This window comes from Mastigoproctus giganteus, chromosome 1, assembly GCF_048544385.1.
Source record: "Mastigoproctus giganteus isolate SK-2022 chromosome 1, ASM4854438v1, whole genome shotgun sequence".
Taxonomy (NCBI): domain Eukaryota; kingdom Metazoa; phylum Arthropoda; class Arachnida; order Uropygi; family Thelyphonidae; genus Mastigoproctus; species Mastigoproctus giganteus.
This window is the reverse complement of record NC_143575.1, coordinates 13,417,487-13,432,895: the sequence shown is the minus strand read 5'-3', so window position 1 is coordinate 13,432,895 and position 15,409 is coordinate 13,417,487. Positions and strand designations below refer to the sequence as shown.

Genomic DNA, 15,409 nt, shown 5'->3' with positions numbered 1-15,409 from the left:
TCTGCAGTGTCAGCCCTTGGATCAAGGGATAATAAAAAATTTTAAACTTCACTACAGAAAACGTGTTTTAAGACATCTCATTGCAAACATGAAAGATGTAACATGTGGGAGTGACCTTGCAAAGAAACTCAGCATCCTAGATGCGATTCAATGGATTTCCTCTTCAGTAAACGCAATTAGAAAACAAACTGTCGTGAACTGTTTTGTAAAGTCTGGCTTCTCAAACGCAAAAATTGAAGTTGTGAACAGCAATGTGGAGCACCAAGCAGAACAAGAACTTCAACATCTATTGATAATGTACGATACTTCAGTTACAAGTGACCCTGGCTACAAAGATATAGACTCGAACCTCACTACAGAAGATGGTGCTATAGATATCAACGACATTATCATCGATATTTTTCAAGAAGTTCCTCATGAGGATGAAGAAATGGAAGGAGGTCATTCTGTCGAAGAACATATTAACGACGAACCACCGATGAAAATAGAAGAAGCGCTCATACAAATCAATCGTTTAAAAATGTTTTTCGCCGCTGAAGAAGATACTGAAGGACTTTCGATGGTTTCTTCACTCCAAACAAATGTTAAAAACAAAATTATCATCCGGAAGAAGGTGCAGAAGAAAATAAGTGATTACTGTATGTATTTTTCATAAGATAAAGTCATAATATGCATAGCACAATTGTATGTATATTATTTACAAAAATATTGTGCAAAATCTGTATATAATTTAATTTAATTTTACATTAAACGTTTAACGATTTTTCTTTCTTTCTTTTTTTTTTTTTTTCTCCCTCAGACCTCTTGTTAGCGGACACTTCTCTCTAACGGACACATTTTCGTTCCCCATGGCTGTCCGTTAAAGGGAAGTTTCACTGTATATGTTTATTTCATTGTAAAAAGGTGTACAGTATCTTTTTAATTTTGTGGTGATCTAAAATTGATGTTTACTTAGTACCTCTATATAAAGAATAAAATTATTATATAGGTATACATGTATATATAATTTGTATTATGAAACGTAATTTTTTTAATTATATTATTGTAATATCATATATATATATATATATATATATACACAGAGGGAGAGAATTGGATCTAACAGGCAGAAAATTGAGTGGGGTGCCGCAAAATAAAATAAATTACTTAGGGGTGCCGTTATTAAAAAAAGAAAATCACTGCCTTACGACAAGCCACACTCATTCGCAGCAGCTTTGATCTTTGAATCGCAAAAATCTTGCGAACATGTATCTTCTTCAACTCACAATCCAGCCAGATATACGCCCAGTACGAAACAATCTGCAAGAATACGCAATCGTAGAAGAGAGCTAGGGCTCTTCATCGAATTCCCCAATCACATCTTGTTATTCTCGCAGTCATACATATGAACCGTGCCACCTTTTGTCTTAAATAATTTACACGCGAGACAAAGCCTACTTTCCTATCTATTTTAATTCCTAGGTATGATACTGTTTCAACACACTGTTAACTTCTACAATGTATCTGCATTACCGGATTGTTATTTACAGACAAGTTTCTCTTCAGAAGATTCATTTACTCTTTGCTCGCACCATCTTTGTGACGCCAGCAGAACATAGTAAGTGAGAGTAGTATTCATGATTGTGGATATAATCCTGAGTATGAAGGAATGACGGTGCTCAATGAGAAGTACAAAGGGGAGTGTATGGAGCCAATCTTCAATATTGATGAACTGCCTGCCGAGGTATATAAAATTAGAAAGAATAAATGCCCTAGGTTGAATTTAATAGAAGGTGAGGTGATTAGACACAGCTTTAAGTTGATTCCATTGGATTTTTTAGCATTGTTTAATAATTGCCTCCGTAATGGGGTATCTCAAGGCCATGGAAGGAGGGACTGCTTAAGCTTATCTTAAAATTTTGGGCGAAACAAAGGAATAGAGTAGATTCCTTTAGACCAATTGCGTTGCTTAGTGGAATTGGTAATGTTTTTGAGCGTCTGCTGGCAAAACGGATTATGAAGAATGTACACACCAATTTAACTTTCTTAAATGATCAGTATGGATTTGTGGATGGAAGGGGAACAGATGATGCTTTAGAAAGGTTAAGTTCTTGCGTATGGAGTTGTAATGAAAAGTACTGTTTAGGACTGTTTGTGGATTTCGCAGGAGCCTTTGATACAATAGATTGGAACAGCGTGCTGACGGTTCTCCAGGAGGCGAATTGTACGCCTCAAATTTATGTGGTTATCAAGGATTACCTTAGTAATCCTACGGTGTGTGTTAAGTCAAGTACGGGCTGTGTTGTAAGGAAAGTTTGTCGTGGTTGTTCTCAAGGGTCAATTTTCGGTCCTGTCACGTGGAACATTGTGTTAAATTATTGGTTGGTACGTGATGTCCCTTTACCACCATGACTGCATATGCAGTTTATTTAGGAATGTTGGTGAAAGAAAACTCCAGACTACAATTAGTTTGCAATAACTGTGGGAAGCGGCTGAGTCACCTCGAACCAGCGTTCCTGTGGCACGCTTGCGTTTCCTCTTTGAGTCCATGCCAAAAGATATCGAGACTGTTCTGAGAGCTAAAGAGGCATCTGCTCGCATCTAGTGCGTGTGCCTAGTAAAGTAGTCACTCAGTGTATTAAATAATTATCATCTGTATTGCTTTCAGAAGCCTCTGCAGTTCCACTGTAGGAAATGTGTTATGTTATTGTTTCTTTTTGAGATAAAATTGATTATCCCAAAATTGATAAAATTTTATTGAATCTGGCTGCTTTTTATATTCTCGACTTATATTAAATCTTCCTAGCATAGCTCTGAGATTCTGATAGGGCATTTTGAAACAGTGGTAAATTGCGCTAATTTAGTTATTTTACCCGCTGTCTCGGTGCCACCATTAAATCGATATAACTTTCCACTCCTACAAAATTATATTTCGGAATTACCAGCACTCTTTTATTCTCGAGATCTGCCACCCAGTTTACCATCGCCCATTTTTAAAGCTACATTGTCCGCTTCGGTGATGGATGGGATTTCCACAAGGGGTTTCTACAAGGGTTCTAAACTTTTCTCCTGGAATTTAATAGTTAAACACGCATGACAGACAGTCGCATCCGTACGCGATTTAACTTGAAACTCATGCTTCGTCAGTTCCTTTTACTGTATCACACGGTGTCCCAGAAGGTTCTCCTTTAGGCTCTTGTTCTGTTTATATTATAACAACGCGGGGATTTGCAAGAGGGAGCACCCAGGGAGCTCGCGCCAGCTCCTTGTTAAAAAAAAATAAAAAGTGTAAACTATTTGAACCGTGGATGGTTCAGCTGAAATTCTTTCGAGCAAACCCTTGTTAACAAAATGGCCGTACACCACTGACTAAACGATTTTCTATCCGTTATTAGTGGTAAGCATCTCCTGTGCTTAAATACATAAATTTAAAAGGTTGAATTTAGTAGAGTATTTTAGCTTTCAAGACTTTTCGTGCGAGCTGGAAAAAAAAAAAAAAAAAATCTAGTGGTTAACAGTTTATGTAAGAAAAAAAAACCCATTTATTTCCTATATACTCAGAAGTACAGTAATAATATTTTGTACCTTCCAAATTCTTTCCTCCGTCAATTTTTATTATCAGGAGTGAAGCTCTAAGCTTGCACTTACGCGACGCGACCTAAGAAGACATCGTCTCAAGGCCTTTTCGCATGCACGCGACTTTCGGTAAACAAGTATGCGATTTCGCAACAATGTATGAGTGCGCGCGCAGACATCTTAATGGTTTTTACCTCTACGAAAGCGTTGAAGGAAATCGTGACTTAGTATCCTTTTTAACGTTTTAATGCCGCTTCTTTCTCTCTTCTGTCTCTCTTTTTTTCTTTTCTTTCTTTTAATGTAAAGATATTACGGACATATTTTGAGATTGCGGCACAGGAAGGCGGAAGGTCAAAGAGCTCATAAAAAGTACCATAACTTTGATTGTAATTGAAAAGTTAAACGTTGAAGAAGTAAATAGTATTCGTGCGTAAATTATACGACGTTTAATCTTCGGTGGTGAATTTGTGGAGCGTTCAACGGTTTAAGTAATTAATTATGTAAACCGTGTCTTTATACTCGTAAGAATTGCTTTCCATAAATGTACGCAGCAGTGACGTAACATTTCGGCTAAAACAGAGAATACGCGAGCTGAAGTTGTATTCTTCATTTCGACATCTTCACCCATATTCAGCAAGGTCGTCGTGTCCTTGGTAGAAGAGCCGATCTGACCTTGTGGTCGGGTTACGATATGCTTATTTATTTCGCCAATTTCGTGATGCGGCTCTCATACTAATGATTCTTTGTTTATTCTTAGGAATTCGATTGGCAATCCAGTTTTTCTTTTAAGGGGAAAATCTACAGTTCTGAGAATTTTCCCTAACGAGATTTTTACAGATCTTTCAACATGGGCACCTCACTTTATTCAAGATTTTATTTCTTCAGTTGACAATAAAACTGAAAATCCAAGATTGGGAACTTTCTTGGTATGGAGTGCTCGATTCTGTTTCTGGGATGCATCGTGGTCACAAATAGAGATAGAATCGTATCGCACCTTTCCTATTTCTGTACAAGAGACTTGCCGCCTATGGACTTGCTGGCGCGTTTGTGTCACTGCTGTAGTGGAGGGAATTTCAAAGGCGGGTCATGGTCATACGGAAAGAGAGAGAGAGAAGATGGCTGCTAACGAATGACCTTCAACCGCCTGTGGACTTCTCTCTACTATAGCAGATACAGCTTTATCCAGATGTGGTCTACTTGAACATTCCGACGGCTATTTCGAAGTCTCCAGACTCGTCGCGTTTCATGTATAAGCCAACAATCCAATCCAGTTAAGGAGGTTAGTTTTGTTTACGAGTGTATAGCGAATTTATTATTTTTTTTTCTTTTGCAACTTTGCCCGAAATGAATATGAATCTTTATTTAAACGTAAAATGAGAGGACAAAAAGATGCCATCTCACACACCAGTCTGGAAAACAAAAAAAAAAAAAAAAAAAACCCCAAATGAATAAGTAAGATCGTATTGTATTTATATTTTCCAGAATCAAATGATTTAATATATTTCTGTAATTCATTGAATTTTTTTAAATTTAAAGTTTAAAACTGTAAACTACTTAAAATTTAATACTAAAATACTACTTAAAATTTAATATTTTTCAGTTCGAAATGTAAACAATATCGATACAATACCAGTATCTAGTCCTAAACCACATCGATATACTTCTTGGATCCCCCATGTTTTTCGAATAAAAATGGGGATTAGCGTCCACCTAAAGATTAAAAACTGCTGAATCGAAACCAGAACTGGAATTAAATATTTGTTCGAAAATGGTATCCTGTGCCTTAAAACCTGTAAAATTCCTTAATTTTACTTAAAAGAGAGGAATTTGATTTGGATAACTGATGGTCCTTCTCCCACTTACATTAGAATGGATAAGTGGAGACCATCAGGATGCAAGTTGTTGACGAACATGTCAGAACATTGTCGTCATCAGCGTCTGGTCACCAACTAGCATCTGCATATGGCTCAAATGCAGACCTGAACTAATCTTTCTTCTTCATTTATTCTCCCAACTTCTACTTTTTGTAACAACCTTCCTTCATATCAAATAATTATAGAAATTTCTTAAGGTACCGAATTGATTTGACTCAAATTTAATAGCAATGCTTAATTTAGCGGTACTCACCTTAGTGTGATCTGCAATTGATGCTTAGGATAGGGAATTAAATAAATTGACGTGGGGTAATGAATTGAAAATCGGAATTAAAATAAGCTCAAGGAAGTAGGAGTGCACAACTTCGTCCTTGGTTGTTATTAATGAAATAGTTGATAAATTAATTAAGGAAGGAATTTAATCTTCCTTCCTTCATATACATTTTCAGAAATAACATACAGATATGCGAGCTCAGTGATAACAAGCATATTGAATCATCCCAATCTTCAACTCATCCAAGATGGCAAAGGACTCTTAACTTAGTCTTAACAATTAAAATTCGCTTTACGATCTATCCATGCGACATGTTCTGTGCAGCTTTGCGGGGTACAAAAAAAAAAACTACTGTAGAAGTGTGACATATACCCTTCTAACATCGACAGGCCGGCTGACCGTAGCGTTAAGATTAGGCAATAGTTGGTGGACTTATATAGAGATGAAGAGGTTAGCCCGTAATAAAACACGTTCAAGCATTACTGGAGATCTTAGCGTAGCCCATTACAAGGACTCCTTATTTAACCGATACATAAACCTAAAATAACTCGTCATTTAATCCCCGTGACTTGTGTCACGTGCTACACCTATGACGTCCTGTTGGCCCACTACTGTCACTCGTGGATGGCTTCGATGTGTTTCTCATCGCTAGTGGAAAACTTCGCCGAAGATTGTCCATCATTTCAACTCGCATAAAGGTAACATTCCTCACTGTGACAGTCCGCCATTATGGACATCAAAACTTTTCTCCCGAATGCTTTAAATTACTTCATATTATAGCTGATATTGCCGGGCAGGAAGAACAGAATAGTTTAGACTACCTTACATAATATTCTTCTCCGAGCTGGAATAATTTAGAGACGAAACCCGTTACAATACAAACAGAGATTTGCATATGGCCATCTTTTGGTCCAATAAAATAGCGAGAGTAGAAAAACTGCTAAATATAAAATCACTCCACATCTCAGTAGGGAGACAAAATTGACTACACAACTGAAAACAGCAAAGCTTTATTACACGAATCAAGACGTCCCGCTGCAATTTTAATGGCACCACGTGCATCCAGGAGCGACAAATGTGCGCTTAACTCGGCACTAAATCTGCGTTATGACGTAATCACTTCCCATGTAAATTATGGATAGAGTTATAATTCATCGCCGCTATCCTAATCTTTGCGTATTAAACATGGCAGACGTGCAAATATTTCAAGGACTTTTCACCGCAAAATTAAATACGTCCCGAATCATGCCGAGTTTCGTATAGGATACAAAGATGGATGATGAATAGCCGCATACTGAGTGCTTTCAGTGCATCTAGAATGGTGAGGGGAGGGTGGATTCGAAAATCTCGCCAGGAGGTCCCAGAACTGTGAAACTGGACAATCACGATCCCTTTCAATATGCCAAGAGTTTCAAAGAAGCCAAACAAAAGAAAATTGCTTCAGTAGATTTTAACAAAATCACGTCATATCAACTATCCCCTGTTCCATGGGGTAACGTGAAACAGTTACTCCTCCAGATCCACTTGTTACCCCTGCACACATTCTTTTTGAGTGGACCGTAGTCGAAACCCCGTAACTGCTAAATACGATTAACTATTGTATTCATCATTTATTGTAAGCTCCTCTGATCGTACCTCAGAACGAGAACATCATCTCTTGGAGATCGAGAAACGTTTAGAAAGGGTGCAGAAAAAGCTTGAAAAACAAAACAAAACTATTTTATGCATTTTAAAAGGATTATTACATAATCCCTCTTAAATAGGTAGCATAGTTATTAGATTATTAGAATAGTAATTTTATTATAATTAATTAATTGCTCACTACGCATAAATAGCTCTCTAATAATAGGCTTCCTCAAGCCTGTGGCAGTACATCCCTTCCTTCTTCCTTCAGGTGATCAACTTTCTGTTATTTCGCCATCAGTGCGTTCATTCTTCGTACTTTCTGGTGATAGGTCAATATTTTTCCTCAACTTTACTAGGTCTGTCTGTCTGCCACCCACGTGCCCCTTAGATGAACTCATCAAATAGCTGCCACGCTTCACTTTGGCACTTAGTAAAACGAAAAGGTCAGAGGTCAAGCGCATGTTAAATGGCGAAATATTCACTTTATTATGCATTCACTTAGATGCATGTTCGCAGAGAATTTCATCCTTCAGGTACAGATAAGCGAGGTGGTTATCAAGCCACAAGACCCGACTTCGAAAGTTGGAAGGTAGAGAATCGATAACTGCTTTATAAACTAAGCGACCTCTGGAGTCTTACTTAATAAACAATGCAGCACTCTGTGAAAAAAACTAAAAAGCAAAAATAAATTTGGTTTACGAAAGAAAATTACATTTGTGTAAAAATATCCCTTTTAATTAAGTCCTACTTATAAAGTTAATGAATGCTCTTTTCACTTCAGCTGCTTTTCTAATAATAACGCAGCAACTATAATCGGAATGTAAACAATTCTCTATAAGATATGCAGATAACATTATTCTCTCATTTCTATTGGATATAGGCGCCCCCTAAAACAGTAAAGAACCCTTAAAAACGTAGAGCCCCGCACACATAACGGATGCTGGCTTGAGCCAACATAACCTTCTGTTTTCGCAGTGTCCGTGAAAGACGGATTCTGGTTCATAAATGGTATTAACAGGGACGCCCTTATCCTGTGGGGACAGTCACCTAGTGGCAATGCACCCTCTAATATGCGAGGCGAGTAAACACTGCGTAAACAGGATTAATGAGAAAACCGATTGGAACTTGTTAAGCATCTGTTCGTCGTGGGATGGAGTAACCCCATCGTTTGCAGTTCCTGTGTTATTACAAAACCTGTAGTTCACAGATAAGTGGCGGGGGACGTACACACAGAAAGGGGGAAGAGGGATGCGGTGTGGAATGGCCTCGGAGATGGAGCTAATTCAGACAGGGGGGTGATATTCCTCTCTGCGTTTCCGACATATACGTCGGCCGGGTCCAAAATAAGCAGCTCCGTGTACCCGAATCACAGTATGGGCCTTAAAAATAACCCGACTTTGCTGTATGACTGCTAACCTCGGAATAACGGTTACTGCCTATGGCTGGAATTAGAAGGGCTAAAGTGAAACCTTCCAAAATTAACAACAAATCTAAACAGATGCGCTCTCAGCTTCCAAACCTGCCATTTGCTGGCAGACTTCGGTAAGGGCTGGACTATACTCCTCCATTCTTGTGTCCCTCTAACTGGTGAGCCGTTCTCCCACTCCAAGTGCTACGGGGAAAGCCTTCACGATCACCTTTAACCTCTCGGCAGTGTTGTGCTTTTTAGTGTCGGAATAATTCGTGTCTGTGAACTCGTGCAAGTGAACAAGGATAGCTTGCGAGCGAAGATGATCCTTACTCCGTTTTCAGCGACGCCAAAGGATATATCCTGCGAGCAGGTAAGACGAAATTTCCCTTACGGTGCATTTTTGTCGTAAGAGGGAGGAAAAAAATGGAAAATAAAAAGTCACCCGGATGTTGACGCTTGCTCTTGTCAGCCCGACAATGACGTCACTGATTTGAAAATGGTGGGCCGTTGAACTGCAATGTTCTGAACACGATATTATTGGTTGGCGGTGAATTTGCGATCTGTGTGGTCCTCTTCCTTCGATGGCGGCAATATTTTATTTCCTCTTCTTGTAGAGAAATCGGATTCGATGCTCGCAGTTCGGGCCTGCAAAACAGTGATTTGGTTTGCAGAATTTTGAGGCTGAAGTTTGGTTACGTTGTGCATGTATTATAGGTGTTAAATAATTAGGTGTTTTAAGAAAATTTATTTTTATTTACCAAAAATAAATTCGTTACTGCTAAGTCATAAGATGAAGTCTTCGCTGGAATTCAATTGCTGTATTGTTTACAATATACTCTTTATTAATACGAGTAGATGATAAGGAGTATTCTCGTTATTAATGCGAGTACTTCTAAGGTACTTTTAACCGTGTTAAAATTCAGCTGAGTACTGGGCAAAAACAAGTATGACATTTCAGGAGGTCCCCTCTTGCTTTACCAAGTCTCTACAAATTAAGTACCAGAGCCTAGGCCCTGAAAATCACTCATTTCTACTCAACATGTTGTAAAATGTCATTGTTTTCAGGTGTCAAATACGCACATCCAAAGCAGCGAATAAAACCGTTTATTTTAAGGAAAAACTGTCTTTATCTAAGAAACAAATTCATACTCCTTCTTGGCAAAATACGGAGTCCGTTTGTCCATCTTTCTATCTCTCAACCAATGCTTATCGCCAGTAACTGCATGTCCAAAACATCCTCCCCACCCTTCTAACCCCCCTCACAATAAATGAAAGTTAGACGGTCGAAGAGCAAAAGCCGGAAATGCAATCGAAGCCATGCCTTGGTTTCGGAAACAAATCCAGCAGTTGAAGTACACCCCAGAAAACAGAGTCGAAAAGACGACAGGGTAAGGAAAGATGCTCGGGATGGGAGTCTACGATTAGGAACAGTTGCAGTTAGCGTTTCATACGTGTGTGTTTTTTTGTGTGGGTGCGCGCGCGCATGACTTCCCGCAGTACCGTGCTGTAGCGGCCGGGCTTTAAAACCCATAAACATCCATAATCTCATTCGTCCCCTTTTGCACGTGCGTCTCCTTGATCACGTGTCAAGGAAACGCAGTTAGATACCGAAATTTGTGGCATCCGGCGATGCATATTGCATTCTTCTATCTATATATACGGCACTCTTCTGTCCTTTCTAGGGGCAATTTTATGTCCAGATTTATGGGATATCATTGTTTTTTTTTTTTTTTCTCTTCCGTCTTTCTTTCCCTCCCTCCCTTCTCTTCCTTCTGTGTGTGTGTGTGCGTGCTTCAAGAAAATAAAAACATTTTACGTAAGTCTCGTGGTAGCTAAATAATGGACATCGGCTGCTGCAAATAATAACATGGAAATATTCATGGCCCGAAATTCGGACCCTTACATCTCTGTCAAATATGAATTAAGAATACACGGAAGGCAAGAGGTAGATCGAGTCCTGTGTGATTCCATGCGTCATAAATGTCTAAATAGTAGTCATTCTGGGACTATCCATAAACTTATCCTGGTTCACAGAGTGCGTGTGTGTGAAGGTAACCACCATCAGACCGAAAGTGAGAGGGGGATGTGTTCTAATATTTAAATATTTCGCTTTCGCTGCTCCACACACACAAATGGTTTTATTCATAAATCCTTGGACACATTCGTCAAACAACTACACGTCATGCTTTTCCGTGGATTGGAAACGATGCCATAAACTCAATGGTTTTCCATTGAATATGATGCATTTTCAGCCGTCGCGTATGCTATGAAATAAAAAAGATGCAGATTTAATAAAAAATGGTTTAATTTTGACGTTTCAACTCTCTCGTGCAATTCATCATCAGGTGGTATGGTCACAGCGATATAGGAAGGAAGGGACATACCGCAAAGCATTACTGTATGCCAAATGCATAACGGCCATTACTTCAAACAATATCATTTGCATACCCTAAATCACCAATATCCCCCCCCCCCCCACAGGTAGACAAACAGCCATCGTAGCCGCTGCGTACTCCACTAAAGTTTAACCCGCTGGTCCTGTGTAAGCTGCCTTAGTTTTCTGTACTGCTGCTGCGGTTTCGTCTTGAATATTGGAAAATTACTGCGAATTTTAAATAAAACGTACATTATTAAAATATTACGATTACAACAGATTACTAAAACCACGTAGAGTGAGTAGCTTTTCTGTAGAGTTTGAGTATCCCAGATAGTTAATTTATGCCACATTAGGCAAGAGTTGTTTGGTTTTTAGGAGCATTAGCAACTAAGGCCATATTGCTCCGGAATATGCGGTGGTCATTCCCTGACCTTTCCGCATCCTCCATATTTGGTGGTGACGGGCTCGAACCCCGATCTAATCAAGAAGCGTGTGGTACGCACTGCTGCTCCTTCCCACCTGGCTACGGAGGCGCCCATTAGGCAAGAAAATATTTCTTAGTACTGTTCCAAGAAATAAGTTTATCTTAATTATAAAACAAGTTAGTTAATGTATGCGGTGCTTTACATTTCAGATGCGTTAACAAACGATAATAATAATTCATTATTTATAACAATAAATAAATAAAATAAGCAAAAAAATTACGACTTCGTTTCTGCGCATCCGTCGCATTGCCTATTCATCCCTCCAACTAGCGCATGACAACAAACGTAACATCCAGTGTTTCAGCTCCAATATACTATAGAGCATATGTGATATTTATAATAATACTGTAATAATAATTGCCAGATTTATATTGGTCCGATTTTAATGAAATTTTGGAAAGGTCAACAAATCGTTTTAATAGAGCGAAATAAATAAGAATAATAAAAAAAACATGAATTAAGATAGCGTAGCTTAATTTTCTTAATACATTAGTCATTATACCACAGCACATAAGGAAGTTCCTAAAATTTGTGATTAGGTGATAAATAAAAAAAAACATAAAAATACATCCACTGGGAGTCGAGTTATTACATTCCGACGGACGGACAAAGAAATAATAATTGTCAGCTTTCTATCAGTCCGATTTTAATGAAGTTTAGGATGGATCAATACATCTTTCTAAAATACAGAATTTTGTGAAAATGCTTCCACTAGGAGTCCACTTGTTACATGCGGACGGACGAACAGATAGATATGGTGAAGACAAGAGGTGCATTATGCACATATGCTAATTCTCCTAATAAATGAATTTGGTTTGTCCTTTTCAAAAGGTAGCTCTGTCCGTTTACATTAATTGAATCTCACTAGACAGAAAAACCATTTCTTATCGGAACTCTCGCTGAATAAGTGGCAGCTTACCAAATTAAATTATCGTTGAAATATAGTGACATTTTTATATTTAGGAGTTGGCAACTTCATTATCATTGTTTTTAAAGCGACCACCAACAGTGAGTCGTGCGTTTGTACCTTCAGTGACGTATTTAAACTTCCTTAGTACAATTCGCAAACAAATTGGTAGTGAGTCTTTTGAAAAAAGTTGTGCATCATTTGCAATAAGAATCGAAATAATTTATTTTGAAAGTCAAGTGGTGTCTTTCGCCAATCCTCCGATGAAGGCAAAGACCCGTGACGAAGTACAAGCGGATATAAGTATTGCGTTATGCACTGTTGCAGAGTACACTGTACTGTGGTACCAGCGAGAGACAACAGTCAGTATATTCGTGTTATGTTAGATCCAATTTTCTGGGCGGAACATTAGGAAATAGTCATCCACAGATCTTGATAATGGCAGCGATACATTGCTTATTCCATTGAATAAAACAGACGTTTCGAAATTTAGTTTTTGACGCTTTTCCTTTGGAATAATAGGAATGGCAACCCTAAGCTAAAATTTTAACAGGTGTCGACGAAACGGAAATATAATTTTAATTTATTTAAAATTGGTAATTCCTAAGTTATTATTATTATTTTTTCAATGTATTGTTCTATGCAACTGGAAAATATAACTTGATAATATTCAGAATTTAAAAATAAATAATTCTTCTTTCCACATTTATCTATTATTTATTTATAAGAAATAAATAAAGTGAAGCAGTCAGTTGTTCTGTGATATATACAGATATTAATAATATCGTATTTACTCGTAGAATTTTTTGTAGAATCCAAATACAGTATATAAAAATTGCCACATTGTCACCGCTCACCAACATGGTTCTTATTTCTAGATAGAAAAAAAATTATTTTTATGATAAATCAGTCTTTCTCGTGCATGAACCCATCTTCTGTTAGCTGAATGTATTTTATATCATCAAAACCGTTATTAAATATACGACGCTGCCCTTGAGTTTCTGCATCTGAACCATTCGGCTGCATACTATCGAAGATGTAGCGCCCTATGGCTTGGTGCTTAAATTATTTTCTGTGGTAAAGTGGTAGACGCTAAGCGTTTTAACCACTTTTTTTTCAATTTTTATAATATTACATTATATAATATTTTTCGTTTCGATCAGTAAAAGAAAATGGAATCGTAATCAACCTGAAATCGTAATTTTGAAAAGTTAAATCTTAATTTAACTAAGTACAATAATTCAGCAAATCACAATTTTTTTTTTTACACTCGAAACATGCAAGCTAGAAGGGGTGGGTGGAGTGGACTCAGTATTGCACTGTTCAGTAACTCTCGTGGAAAATGCCATTCTCTTTGCTTTTTTTTGGAATACAACGGTTCACATTTTTTAAAATAACAAATAGTATTTGTCAGGAGCATGTCATTTACATTTTTTTGTCAAGGGTAGATGACAAATAGTTTTTCCAAATTTAATATGTTTGTTCTATTGAAAGCTTCCATATAAGAATTAGCAAGACTTAACAAATAATATTTTTAATTTTGGTTTAATTTGATTATTAGCAACACCTTTCGCTAGAATAGATTATATGATTGATTGTCTGGGGGGGAAGAGGGGGCAGAATGACTCCTGCACTCGTGCTACATTTGGGCGTGTTGTCAACCTCCGAAATTGTATTTGTCTGGGAAAAAAAAGTTACAGAATTTTTGAAGGGGGTTAAAACCTTTCCAAAAAAAAAAAATCCATTCCTATTTTCTTTCTCCCCCCCCATTAGAGGCCAAAACCGACTTACTCGTTCCATAGTGATGGACTCCTGCCTCCAACGGGAAGCGTCCCCTAAACTCGGTTAGCAACGGGAATCGAATCCAGACCACTTCCACTCAAAGTAAGAGAGCAGTGACGCTATCCACAGTGTTGCCTGCGAGGACGTTAAGTTTTTAGCATTTTCAGTGGCAGTTAGCCTTTCTGCTAATGGAGGCATGTATCTGCTCAACATGTTTGTTCATGGCCAACTTCGCGTTGCATTTTACAGAGCCGCTTCAAGGAATGGTATAAAAGTTATCGCTGAAGATAATTATATACAAAGAGGACTTGGACCATGATCAAGACAAGTTCTCGGCATGAAGTCTTCACCGAAAATATTGCCACCAGTGCTTCGAGCAAAACGTGTTGTTAACTTATAAAATGATAAGCATTTTATTATTATTTTATTGATTAATAATAATTACTCGTATGTTTGGTAGTAAAATAGTTTAGAAATAATCGACTACATTGAATAATGTTTTAGAACATGTGCTGATAAATACTGATAGTACTACGATCATAAGTCTGATTTTCTTTTAACCTTAATCCGTCTGTACGGTTCTCTGATCAACTTGTTTGTTTTAATTGTAGACTTAAGAACATTTCTGATTTTGGGATACAATGTTGTAAACACCTGACGAAGTTCCGTGTTAATTTAAAGGATAATAAACCTGTAAACTTAGTTTTACTGAAAGCAGCCTGCAAAGCATTTCAGCAAAATCCTGCTTCGTAATTATATAAATTTCTCACTGCCAACTGCATTATAATAACTGAACAGGACAATGTCTGATGACGTCATAAGGTACACAATAACAAAACCCTTCCTTCCAATCGTCTTGATATAGATATCCTCTGACGGCTCTGCCTAAATATATCTTGAAATGCAGTTTTTAGAAACTTTAATACCTGAAATATTCATGATGTTTCCTGGCTTTTATATGTAAAATAATCTTGAATCAAAGGCGCGCGCGCACACATCCCTCAATATAGAAACTCTTGGCGTCATCATTTACGAACTCTATGCGAACCTCCGGCAAATGCGGGCGCTTCTGTGCGTCATTGTGGTGTGACGTCATGGTATTCTAGCCTCTAAGGTAC

The 15,409-nt window shown here is 37.8% G+C and overlaps 1 protein-coding gene and 1 long non-coding RNA gene across 5 annotated transcripts in view; one reads left to right on the top strand and one right to left on the bottom strand.

Moving 5' to 3' along the window:
• The window catches only part of LOC150090564 (myocyte-specific enhancer factor 2-like), a 318,621-nt gene that overhangs the window by 181,133 nt on the left and 122,079 nt on the right, over nt 1-15,409 (bottom strand). The gene's annotated exons all lie outside the window — the stretch shown is intronic.
• LOC150090563 (uncharacterized) overlaps nt 8,867-15,409 on the top strand; it is a 175,508-nt gene continuing 168,965 nt past the window's right edge. For all 3 annotated transcript variants that reach the window (XR_016546855.1, XR_016546858.1, XR_016546857.1), the window contains exon 1: nt 8,867-9,110. This is a non-coding gene — a long non-coding RNA (uncharacterized LOC150090563). The remainder of the gene's footprint in view (nt 9,111-15,409) is intronic.